At 44.5% G+C, this 12,492-nt stretch overlaps 1 protein-coding gene across 1 annotated transcript in view; it reads left to right on the forward strand.

The window, feature by feature from the left end:
• The window catches only part of RIPK4 (receptor interacting serine/threonine kinase 4), a 70,035-nt gene that overhangs the window by 27,023 nt on the left and 30,520 nt on the right, over positions 1-12,492 (forward strand). The window lies entirely within an intron of this gene.

The following is a 12,492-nucleotide window of genomic DNA, read 5'->3' on the forward strand; positions in this document are numbered from 1 at the left end:
ATCTGTGATGCTTCAGTTGTCTTTCCTCTTGGTATCATTTCTGTTGAGGGTCTCAAACCGGCATCAGCATTAATTCTCAGTATTTGACTATGGTGGGCTGCAGGTGTCCATCATCCGATATATTTTTGGGCTTGATGTGTACTACATCTGTGCCATTCATCAAAAATAATGTACCGTAATGATATGTCGTACGGACTGCCCCAGACGAGGTGTAGAAGCGCTTTACGCCGAGTAGAACATTACTTCAGAATCGGTTAGTTGTTGCAAGTAGTCTTGTTCTCTCAGGAAAGCATTCCAAACATTTACTCCAGTTTCTTTGTGGTAGATTAGATCAATAGGAGCTAGTAGTGATCCTCATCGGGGACTGTCTGTCATGCAAAAGATTGGTGTGAAGGGCAGGCAGGCATCCAACCTGAGGGTCTAAAACTCTAGAAAGAAAGAACTAGTACATAATATATTTTTAAGGATATGGAAAGTGAATTATCTCGTTTACCTCAACTTCAGATAGGTTACCATACTGCTTTTGAATTTACAGTTCAGACCAAATTAAGCACTTTATTCAGCTAGACACATGGGCCGCTGAATCCAAAGTCCTTCCTGCATCAGCTTCTCGTTCTGAAACTGGATTTATATATTAAAGCGGTTACCCCTCATGACAAAAGACATGGCTGGCCTGTATTCTGAAGTATCAATTCTGTTGGATAAGCGCACACCCTTCTCTCTCGTGGCTCCTCTTTTCCTTCCTCTTAGCTGCCCACTCCATTCTGTGCCTGTCCGGTCACTCGCTGCCTCTGCCGCCTTCACACTCTAGCCCGCACGAGTGCGAGGGTCCAATGTAGTAGTCTGCAACTGGCACTACCTCCAGGTCCTTCATTTGCTGCAAAATGGCTGCGCCAGCATTCCATGATAACCATCACATTTAAACAAATGACATTTTGGACATTTTGCTTTAAAAAAAAAAATAAACAAGAAAAATAAAAAAATTGGGCAGAGGGCACCACCATGTAGTGTCCCCTCATAAACAAGTGCTTGGATTTAAATAAAAATTGCCGAGCACCAGAAAACGCCCGCAAAAATTAGCACTCTATTGTTGTCTCTTCGGCTAAGAACGGACACTGGCTCTGGATCACTCAATTTTGCGCTCTCCCTCACCTGTCGTTCTTCACCGGTTGGCAGTTACTTGTCTTTTCTCGACAATCCTGTACTTTTCTGCCCCTTAACTGCATATTTAATTTCCTAATATTTTACCTTTTTATCCTCATGGGCTCTTTTTCATTTTGCTTTATGTTCTCCGCCTCCGTAACCCTGCCCCTTTCATCCATATCTGTTAATTTTGTGATGCATTGTCCACTATCTCCCTTCATCTCCCCCACTACCTCATTACTATTTTTCCATCTCTTCCGTTTTCTCCATATCTATTTCTCTTACTAACCTCCGCCCTTCCCCATCTTCCTACAGTTTTTAGAACTCAGCTCTGTGCCTGTTTTGAACTTATCCTGCCCTTTCACACCTGGCCTGTGGCTGTCCACCTGTCCTTCTCCTCACCTTTCCCAGTCTTACTCTCTCCCAGTCACATTGCTTCTCTTTATTCCCCCTCCCACCCAAACCATCTTCACCTTCCTTTTCTCTTACCATTTTCCCTCTGTTTCCTCACTACTCTTAAAAGACGAGAATCCAGGATAAAAATATACTAGTTAAAAATACAGTGACAGTCGTGGGTGCATGGGAAATTATGGTGCTGGAGCCACTCCTCCTAACCCCTCGCGCCTCCACACTATTGTATATTTGTGGTACTCTACTAGGGTTTCTTAGTCAACCTTCTGCAGCCATTGACTTCTCCTGCTCCAAATATTTCGCTATTAGCTTGAGACATTGTAAATCGCATAATTTTGGCCCATATGCTTTTCTATTGGCTGTTTAGATGTGTCCTTCCACCTACCCTGGAACGCATAGGGACTATTGCACATCTGAAATCTGTTTGCGATCTGCCTGTTTGCTACGGGGAGTGAGCAATGAAACACACGTGTGAAAAATGGGTGCTGCAGAAAATGGAGAAACTTTATTTGTAGCATACATTTTTCAGTTGCTTTAGTACAATAGGTCTTGCCTTTGCAATCGCATGTCCCTGATCTGTATATGGCTTATGTCATACAAATATCAAGCCTATGGGCTTTGCCAATGCTTGTTTTATAAGGCGCTGAACAAACCCAAGTGGACATCTGAGCGCATAGACCGATTACCCAGGCATACAATTAATCTGAAGAAATGTTTTACGTTCTTTACTAGATCCAAAGGTTGGTTGTCTCTGGGGAGAAGAGGTGCACAGGTTGTCTACCTAGAGTGCACTCGATTTACCATCCGTTTTGTGTTCTTAGGATGATCTCGACATTTGCCACCCGATAGATTGCGGGTAGTATTATAACGTTTTGAACACCCTCCTTATTTAGTTGGGGGGGGGGGGAGGGGGGGGTTAGTTTATTTTTTATTTACAATAGTCCAAGCCTAAAAAATGTGTTGCACACTTTAAAGTACTGAGGGTAAATTGTTTACATCTGGGTATCGGTGCGGCAACCCTGGCATCAGAGGTCTGCAGTAATCACAGGTTTTGACTATTGCTATTTTTTGATATATTTAGATTTGGTGATGCTGATCAGGAAATCATTGATGTAGTCAATTTTAGAACCCAGAATGCCTTAACTAATGGTAGCCCTATGAGATTACAGCAGAAGGAACATGTCTTATGTAGGTGGCTTGAATGATGCGTGCATTATACGACTCGAATATTGAATATGGCAGAGTGAGATGGGGCAGGCAGACCCAGTCAGTTATCGCTTTTTTTTTTTTTTTTTTTTTTTATAGGTCGAGCCTGGGCAGCACATGCGCTGCTCTGCGAGGCATGCTGTTTTCGAGTATGGCCTTGAAGCCCCGCCCACTCTCCACCCATATTTGTCATTGGCTTGTCATTGCCCTTCCTAAATGCTGGCTTCTGATTCGTTAATAGGCTTGTTATTCCCTCCTTAGTAACGCATTGTCTTCATTTGTAACCTCCCATGAGGACTGGCCCTTTTACTTTGTTACACGTCTGTTTTAGTCTGTAAGCACACTTTTTTCATTTTTTTTTATGAGTTTCTCCTACTGCAGGCACAACGGGCTTTCCTGCAACATTCAGCGCACCATGTGCACTTTCACTTTCCATGCAGCCTGGAACAATGGAGGCCGCTTCTTTGAATAGGTCTCGCATTTTCAAGAGTTTGGGCTATTGGCATTGTAATTGACAATGCCTTTTATTTAGGTGTTAATTATCAAAAACGATAAATACAAGGCAGTGTCATTTACAATGTTAATAGCTTAAACTCTCACAAATGTGAGACCTATTGCATTGCAAATGCTTGTTTATTTTATACAGGAGGGCTGTAATTTCTTATCCGCAGTCTAGGAGTCTCGGTAAAATTGAACATGCTTCTGCCTGTGCCATAAACTCAGTTTTCAGGCTTTTGAAGTCAATCCGCCACCTGTACAACTATAACCCTCCCTCGTCCCGACTAAAACAGGTGCAGGGATACAGGGAAGCTCTAGGAAGTCTCACAGGGCATCTGGAATTCACTGGACGTTGTCCCGGAACGACTTTAGTAAGCAGACAACGTTTCATTCCAATTGCAGAGGTCACCCGTGTTGTACAAGCTTTTGTTTTCGACTCCCAGGGCGGCCATGTTCTAATTGTGCCGACTCTGAGGGAAATCACTGCAGCCCCATGGAAGGTGTTCAGAATGAGAGCTGGTGTCACCCTGCACCTCCGGGCCGGTCCTCGGGGCGTCGAGCTTTACCTGAACAACCGGTTTTTGAAAGGCCTTGAAGGCGCTAACTTTCCATGTGAGTAACGAGGCTGCCTTCACTCCCTTCAGATTGCACGCTTCCCTGATTTTCTGCCTCCAACACCTCCCTCTGTCCTTGCAGGGAACTGCCCCCCTTTTGAGACAGTTAAAGAGTACAGCGTTTTAGCCGGATTCACACATGTTCTCCATTTATAAAGGTTTTCCAAATAGTCTACCCATTTCTGCAGGAACAATTTTAAGAAATCTGCCAAATATGTGTAAATCGTTTTTGGACAAATTGGGAAAACCAGTCAAGACCATCGATTGGTGTAGGCATGGCACAGCGGCGGCGGTAAGGGGAGATGTGGCGTTACGGGTACTTTTTTTTTCTTTTCATTTTTTCAGTTTTACATAGCACACACGACCCCGAGGTATTGGAGCGCTTTACACGAGTGCCGAAACTCGAACTTGGTTACCCTGGTCCAATGTGGGCAAGTCTGGCTGTAACGCCACATCCTCCCTCTTGTGCACAGTGGGGGGGCATTCTTGGGGCTTATTTAGGGTGCTCCATGTCCCTTTTTATTTAAATTACCTGCTGCCCCCTGTGTCAAACTGTGTGATCGCGTACATCGATGGGATGTAGACACAGCGGCGGATCATCCATTAAGGCGGAAGAGCGTCGCCCCACTGCTTTTCACCAGTGCAAAAAAAGGAAAAATAAAATAACACAATGTTTTTTCATCTCATTCCTCAGTGCCAACCAGGTTACGGTGGGCGGGGCTGGGCTGTCCGAGCAAGGGGAGGAGGAAATATGTGCAATTTGGTGCACATGACGGTTTGGTCTTGGGCTGGCCAAACACTCATGCGCACCTAGCATGTTATCTATCTGGCTGCATTGCACAGCCTGGGTGGAGAACATGCACAGGCTCCCACTCCCTGTCTGAGCACCGACCCAAGCCGCTCAGACCAATCATAACGCTGCTGTGATGCTGGTGACAGCAGCGTCATGATTAGCTTCGGGGAGTTTGTGTACTTCCTACTACAGCCTCCTGTCCCGCCACCCCTGTTCTGTACCAGCCACCACTGCGCCGATACTGGGTGGCACTTAGGTTAAAATGAACCAGATAACTTTCTCCATTGTGGTTTATTTTTGGTTATTACCACCCTATCTTATGCATAGTAGTAATGCCACAGGGCAAATCTATCCATTTAAAGCTGGAGACCAGATAAGGCTGTACCAGCCAGTGCAGAAAATGAAGGGGCACTGCTGCAGGGGTAGTAAAATACACCAATTGTCATTCGTCAGTGGCCCACTCGGGGCTCTAGGCCCCGGTGCCATTGCCCCTGCTGCACCAGTGGTAGCCACACCCCTAGATCCAGTGGTATCCTGGATCTAGCAGCTGTTTTTCAGCCGGGTTAGTGACCATATTTTGAGAAGCAAAAACCGGGATAGGCCAGACATAAAAGTAGGACTAAATCCTTTAGTCTCGCAATGGGCCTGGACTGTATTTTTGCATCACCTTGTAAATGTAAGTAAGTGTGCGTGTGTATGTATGTGTGTATATATTTTTTTTTATACAAACATTTATATTTCGGCTGTGGCATGACCTCCTTCCCACACTGCCCCTCAGCTGGCGGCGGGCAGTGGACCTCATCCTCTGCTGCCTGACAGAAACAAATAAATTACTTAAATTGTTTCAGATTTCGGATACGCCTGTGAAAGGAGAGCATGCGGTTTTAATTCTGCTTTGTGGGATGACCTGACCTTTGTCCCAAAAACTGGGACATGTATTTAAAATTAAGAAAAGCTTTGGGACACCTGAGCAGTCCTCTGGAAAGCAGGACTGTTCGGGTAAATCTGGGATGTCTGGTCAGCCTGATGTGGGTCCAAACCAATCCCACAAAATATGCAGAATTTGTCCCGGTGTAATTTGTGACATTCAGTAGCATCCAGGTTGTCTGGTTTCCATTTAGAGCAGCAACCTGCAGGCGGTGAGGGGAGGTTTCTTCTTTTTACTTCCAACTCGGCCCAAAGCAGAGGCCGTGCTTCAAGGGCCATCAGCCCTCTTTTTGTTGGAGTCTCCTGCCTGGGAGCTTTCTTAAGCCCAACACCTAGATGCTAATGCAATGGAGGGAAATAAAGGCAGTCCGCTTGTTATCACTTCACAAGTGCTTAAGAGAGACTATGAACTGGAGGCAGAGTTTTGACTTTGTTCAGCCTCATTATGTAAGAGATGTGCACGCACAGATGTGGATCTGTACGAGTTACACTGACTTAAATAGCAATTACTTTATTTATTTGTATTTTTCTCTAGCGATTCTCTTCCCAATCTAAGGTGTTGGGGGGCTATAAATCACACACTCGTAATACAGAGCCCATGAATCATACAAGTGTCAAAATCAATGTGCAGAGAAGGATAAACCAGACCATGAGGGATTGATGGTCCAGGAGTCGCATCCTTCATAATGGTAATCCTTGTATATGAACCGTGATTGGTCTAGGCAGCTCTGTCTGGATTTAAAATGTAATGCTGTGGTTCGGGGCTCTCTTTTCAAATAGGAATTTAAGGCTGATAATTAGGGCCTTTCTGGTGGGAATACTGTAACTCAAGACTGAGAAGAAACCATATTTATTTTGTTTATAGAGTTTTATATAGCGCCATCATGACCCAAGAGGGTATCTGAGCGCTTTACAATAGAGTTTCAAACCTATGCCTTGCAGTTTGCATGCAGCTCATCTCTCTATGCAACATTAGAAGGATTGTCCTGTTTAAACCGTAACTAACAAAAGGATCTCTGGGACAAAAGCAGTAACTCTCTGCAGTATCTACATACAACAGAAATCCATGACATGAGCTTCGTAGCAGGCACGTTAACCCCCTATGCTACCTCAAACTGTGACTAGGCAAAACTGAGATCTCTAGCAAGTGCATTAACCTCCAGAGTTATTTTACCATTCTTCTGTTCCCCTGAAGATTGTTTGCCACACAGTTCCTTACAACATGTGTCCGCTCATGAGCCAATGAAGTAAACCAGAGAAGATTACCTGGCACGTTCTTCCTTGATGCCAAGGTCTTTCCAGCAAAGATATATACTGTCGGACTCTGCTTTCGTAGCACTGCCCCTCTAGACTCCACCCCTTTTATGCTGTCCAACCTTGACTCCAGATTGGAGATACAGGAGCATTTTTTTCCTTTGCCAGCAAGGTCAAGACGGGCGTGCGTTTGAACGTCCCTTTCAGGCTATTACATGTTTACGCGGCTCCGAGTAGAGCTGCCACCTCTGACCAGGTTCACCGGGTGCATCCTTGACCTTTAGTCACCGAAGTACTGTTTCACCAACAAATAAGCCCGTCTCGTTGTCCCGGGGACGCCATTGCGGTACATGTGTGCTGGGAAGAGAGGCGGGCGCTGCACTCGAGCAGGGCTTTCCAAGGACACCGCTTCATTGTTTGAAAGAACGACTCGAGCAAGGGGCGGGTGTCTGCGCCTTAATGAAGGGATTCCTGTCACCGTAGGCAGAGTTGAGGTCCGGGCACAAGTCCTAAAAAACAGAAGTGGGGGGACTCACTGGAAGTGACATCAGATATTAAGACCTTACACATATGGTTATCGGGTATATCATGGGTGCATTTAAGCACATTATGAGATTCAACAAATGAGATTTGACATTTGGGGTTATGCCAAAAAAGTGGCGCAATCACAACACAAAATCTGAGCCTCAACTAATACATTTATATTTTTAAACCCTGCCACAAAGAAATTGGCATCAAGGCGATGCATAGTAGTAGAGCGGTTTATGCTTATTTGGTTGCAAAGTCTCAATTTTAAAATATTAGATTGGGCTAAGGCACCTGCCTGCTGGGAAGGTGCCCAGTAAATCTCCGGGAGTAGTAAGGGTGATATAACTGTGGTGGTTAATGCACTTGCTGCAAAGATCTGTTTATAAGTCCCAGATTTGAATCAAAGTAGTAGAGAAGTTAAATGCGTCTCCTGCAAAGCACATCATGTAACCTGTAGATGACAGATTTATATTTTATGCCGATAGTAAAGTGGGTTACTGCTTTTAACACGGAGATCCTTTTGTTACATGCAGTTCATAATTTGTAATCCTCTAATCTAGCACAGTGAGATATGGACTTGTGAGTCCTACACCTTTTAACCCTGGTGTGTAACTCATCTTGTACATTGATTTACACATGTACATGATTTATTGTCCGTGTATAATGTGTATGTTATGTAAAGAGCACTGACACCCTGCATTGGGATGCATAGCTCAATAAATGAAATAATGAAATAACATAGTGCTATTCAAATTGTTTGTGTAAATACAGGGTCAGACCACACATCTGATATTCTTACAGTGCATGCATCTCTTTTATACAGGAACTGAACAAAGGTGAAAACGGCCTCTCTTAAGTACCTGGAAAGAGATGACTAGCTGTGTGCCTTTGTTTCCCCTCCACGGCATTTACATTTAAGTGTGAGGTTCCAGGCTGCCTTCAGTCAGGATATTCAAACAAAAGGAGTCCTGAGGACCCCTTCACATCGGCCCAACTGGAGACAAAAAATAGGTGAAAAATAAGCTCCTTCGCTGCCTGAACTTGCTGCTGGGAAGGAAAAGCACACATGTCCTGGTGTCTTACACCGGTACAAGTTCAGCATATTTCTGTGGGGTCCAACTTCTTGGCAGGGTCGGCGTCCACCCACGCTTTTCACAGGGTGGACGCCGTGTACCGGCGTGTACCCTCGACGTGCCCTGGTTGAGGTGGTCATTCGGACGCGTAAGACAGTCCTTGGGTTGGAGGAGGCCAGGGGGCAAGTAGCTCACTGAGTTTCAGCTGCCGCTTACATCTCCAGTGATCATATTTGAGTCCTAATCCTGGCTTATTGCGGACTCTCTGTGCGCCAATGGGCAAGCCCCTCTTCGGGTGTAGTTACTGAGGAATATCAGACCCTCCCTTCCAAAATTGAACTAATAACTCCCATGTGGTCTTTCATTTAGCGCTCTGAAGTAATAGAGGAGGCAGGTAGTGAGCGCTCTATTAAATCTGAAAATAAACTATTGTATTTACACTCTTAATGTATATCCATCAGAGATAAATTTGCTGAATACGGTTATCTTATGGCTACGTGTCACAAAGATCCCTCTGGCTGATTTCGTGGCTGTGTCCTTCAGCCAAACGAAGAGGCCTCTGGCCTGCGGATACTGAGGAGGGGCAACGGATGTTGGTGGCTCCTCGTGCAACAGAACCATATAGCCATGGTGCAATCTTTGGACGGTCATCGGACTGGGCGGCCCAGTTACTGCGCCAGTCTTGGGGCTTTAGCCCGCTCTTTGGGCAAGCGTTTAACAAAATTTAGGAGGAAAAGTAGGAAATGTTCCTCCATTGTTGGAAAATTCTGACATCGGAAATTTGAAAGAGCTCCTGGACCCCGCAAGAGTACGTGGATGCACAACAGTTTCCGCATACAGTAACTGGTGTGAATTGCTGCGCACAGGAATGAGTCTTCAAATTATGAATGTATGTGGTAGTATGTGTGTATATATAGCAGCATGTATATAGCATGAGCTTAGCCGAGAGGCTGCGAGGCACTGTACATGGACCAAGGCAAAGACCGTGGCTGGATGGAGGGGTATCTGGTTGCGAAGAGTGACAGTGGACTGATAGTAATTAGTACATCATGATTCATTATGTAGAATGTTTTCGAAAGATGCGTATTTCGATCTTTGCTAAATTGGAGCGGGGTTGGGGGTATCCCGATGGATTCTGAGCTGTCGCTTCAGATCCTGGTTGTATAGACTGGGAAGGCCTGTTGCTTTATTTTTAGTTGTAGTCTACAGACCGCGCAGGCTGCTTAGTTCAAAAGGCATATTATGAGCTCCCCAAGAACTTGCCGGGTTTTACAGGCCACTCATTGCTCACCATTCCTTGGCGTCATTATCGTTTGCTTGCTTCTTTGTGGATGGCTGGCCTTGTCCCAGCTTGCCCATCTTGTGTTTGTCCCTCCCCTGGAGGCCAGCCTCTTTACGTCTCTCTGAACGTCTGGCTTCTATACTTCCTCTACTCACCTTTAGGAAACCACTTTTATTTTCTTTATTTTTGCTTAAGCACTTGCTACTCCCATGTTGCTCTGCCTTCTGCTCTGCAATTCCCTTTCCATTCCCAGTTGTCCCCTTCCCCCCCCCCCCCCCCCCACGAATGCCCAGTTTTTTTTGATTTTTTTTAAAGTGATTATTTAGCGAAGATTAGGCAGTAAACTATCAGCCCTACTGCGCTTTTTTTTTTTTTTTTTACTGTTCAATTTCAGTTCAGTAACTAAAGTGGTGCCATATCATTTCGTGGGCACACATGCGTAATGATTGGCACGTCATCGCATATGCACATGCCCATTAATACAAAGGATTATGCAGACAAATATTTTGTGTACACCAAACAAAAAAGGCTATTGCGATCATCCCAGTGCGCCACTGAGCATTAAACAATTGCAAGAGTATATCGCACACAAGTATCACAAATAGCTCTAGGTTAATGAAAATAAACCTTTTTTTTTTTTTAAGTAAATTATTCGGATAAAGTTCTTTATGTATTTATTGACACCAGCTGCTTTCTTAGACAGTGACTGAAAAAAAGATTTTCGAAAAGTAATTTTCATCCTGTGGAAAACTTCAGGGAGGTGTTCATATAACATGGAAGGTATTGGGAGAATAATCCTATATGTCCCCAGGGGCGGCTTGTTTTCTTTGTTTCTAAACCTTTTCCCTCATAGTGTCGCCCCATTTCAACCCCACTGGGGCTTCAGGCGGTCGCATCAAGACACGGTCTTGGTGTTGATTGTGTCTTAAAATAGTGGTAAACTGCTTTCTCCCTGGAACAAAAATGCTTCAGTGTTGCTGTTTTTTCTAGATTTGTTTTTCCTGGAGTCTGGAGCTGCAAAGATGATCTGTGGGATACTTCCAGACTGCTGTATCTAGCCTCCTTTCTGTGAATGGCTGTTGTTCATTGGAGCCATCTTTTTCTCTTTTCCACAAGATCTCCATCGACTTTGAGGTGATTGGCACCACGTTATCACTCTGAAAATTCATTCACTCCTAGCAAACCACATTAGCGTGTTAGGTAAATCCCCACAAACGTGTGAGTTTGTGGGCGTTAACTCCACTACGGACGGTGTTCTAGTCAAGGAACACCTGCAAACCTGGTACCGGTAGATCTGCTAACACGGAAATTTCCACACGTTGAGTTAATTTATTTAAGGAGGAAAATTTCCCACCACTCTTGGTTGTGCCAGTCAGAAATAAGAACTTGTCCTTGTAAATAAATGCACACAGGTTTCAAATTTGGTGGTGTGTGAATCAACTCATTTGTTTCTGGTCTGCGGCTTCCTTTTAACACATTAGTTTAGTTTATTTTGGGATTTGTCTTAGTTTAGCGCAGCTGAGTCGATTGGATTATCATATCTGGAAACAAGTTACAACTATTCCAAAACAAAAGTGCAAGTCTAGAAAAAAATGTGTCCTTGCAGTGAGGTTTTGTATGGTAAGTCTAGTGATGTGGTAGACTTGTCGCGTTCCCCCGAGTCTGATTGAAAATCAAAGGTAGTTTCTATCCAGTTTTCTTTGTGAGATATACATTATCCATTGCCAATGTTGAGCCCTGGATTGAAAAAGGCAGCAGATGGTAGCGTAGGAGGACATAGATTTCATAGTAGCTGTATGTATGTGTCGTCCTAAGTAGAACTGATGGGAAACACAATGGCTGTGCAGTGCAACTGGACAATTGCAAAGTTTGCTACTCCTCAACCGATCATTACATTGAGGCATCTTCAACTAGAATGGTAATCTCCGCTATTGCTGTATCACTAAGTTGAACTGTTAACCTAAGTAGAGTTCTCGGTAGTGATGAGGATGAATGCAGTGCCGCCTTTGCAATTGTTCATCAATGTAGTGAATTTGGGGCAGGGGTTGTGCACTCAAATCTACAGGGTAAATGAACAGAAGTTGCAGGACAAACCGCTTTTCCGTGTGCTGTAATTCAGTAATTTGTTTAAAACCTTCTTTGGTATTTCACCCGCGTGAGCTCGTTCTTACGTTGCCTGTTATGGTTCTGCAGTAATTAACATTAGAGCTGCAGAACATACTTAAAATGTCTTCACTGTCTTGGAACATTTTGAAAAAAGAATGATGGAAAATACTTGCAAACATTACTTGAGTGTGAATAGCGACGATTGCGGTTTGAACCCATTAAAAATATTCCGCTTGTGTTTGTCTATAGTCGTTGGATCGAAAAGGATTTGCCACAGCACTCCTTGCCAGGGTCTCCTGTCCGTAGTCCAGGCTGCATGGACCTCCCTACAGCCCAGCGTCCTCTCTCCAAAGACGTTGTTTTGTTTCTCCTTGCGCCAGGTAGCCAATCCCTGACCGTGCATGCCTGTTTTTCTGAGCGATACTACTGTGTAAAGTACTTCTATGGCTGAATTGTCTTCTTTGCTAAAGTTAATATGCAGGCCGAGATGGGAAGCTACCTTTAATTGTAGGACACAAGGCAGTTAGCCCAAATAGAAGCACTGTGTGGCTTTCCAAAATGATGTCACCCTGAGCAAGACAGTTGCAGTAGCCCTTATGAGATCACCTAGGGAGCTTTCCTGGCATGCTAAGTATTTGCTTTGTGCTTTTAGGTACG

This window comes from Triturus cristatus, chromosome 8 (genome assembly GCF_964204655.1).
Source record: "Triturus cristatus chromosome 8, aTriCri1.1, whole genome shotgun sequence".
Classification (NCBI taxonomy): Eukaryota; Metazoa; Chordata; class Amphibia; order Caudata; family Salamandridae; genus Triturus; species Triturus cristatus.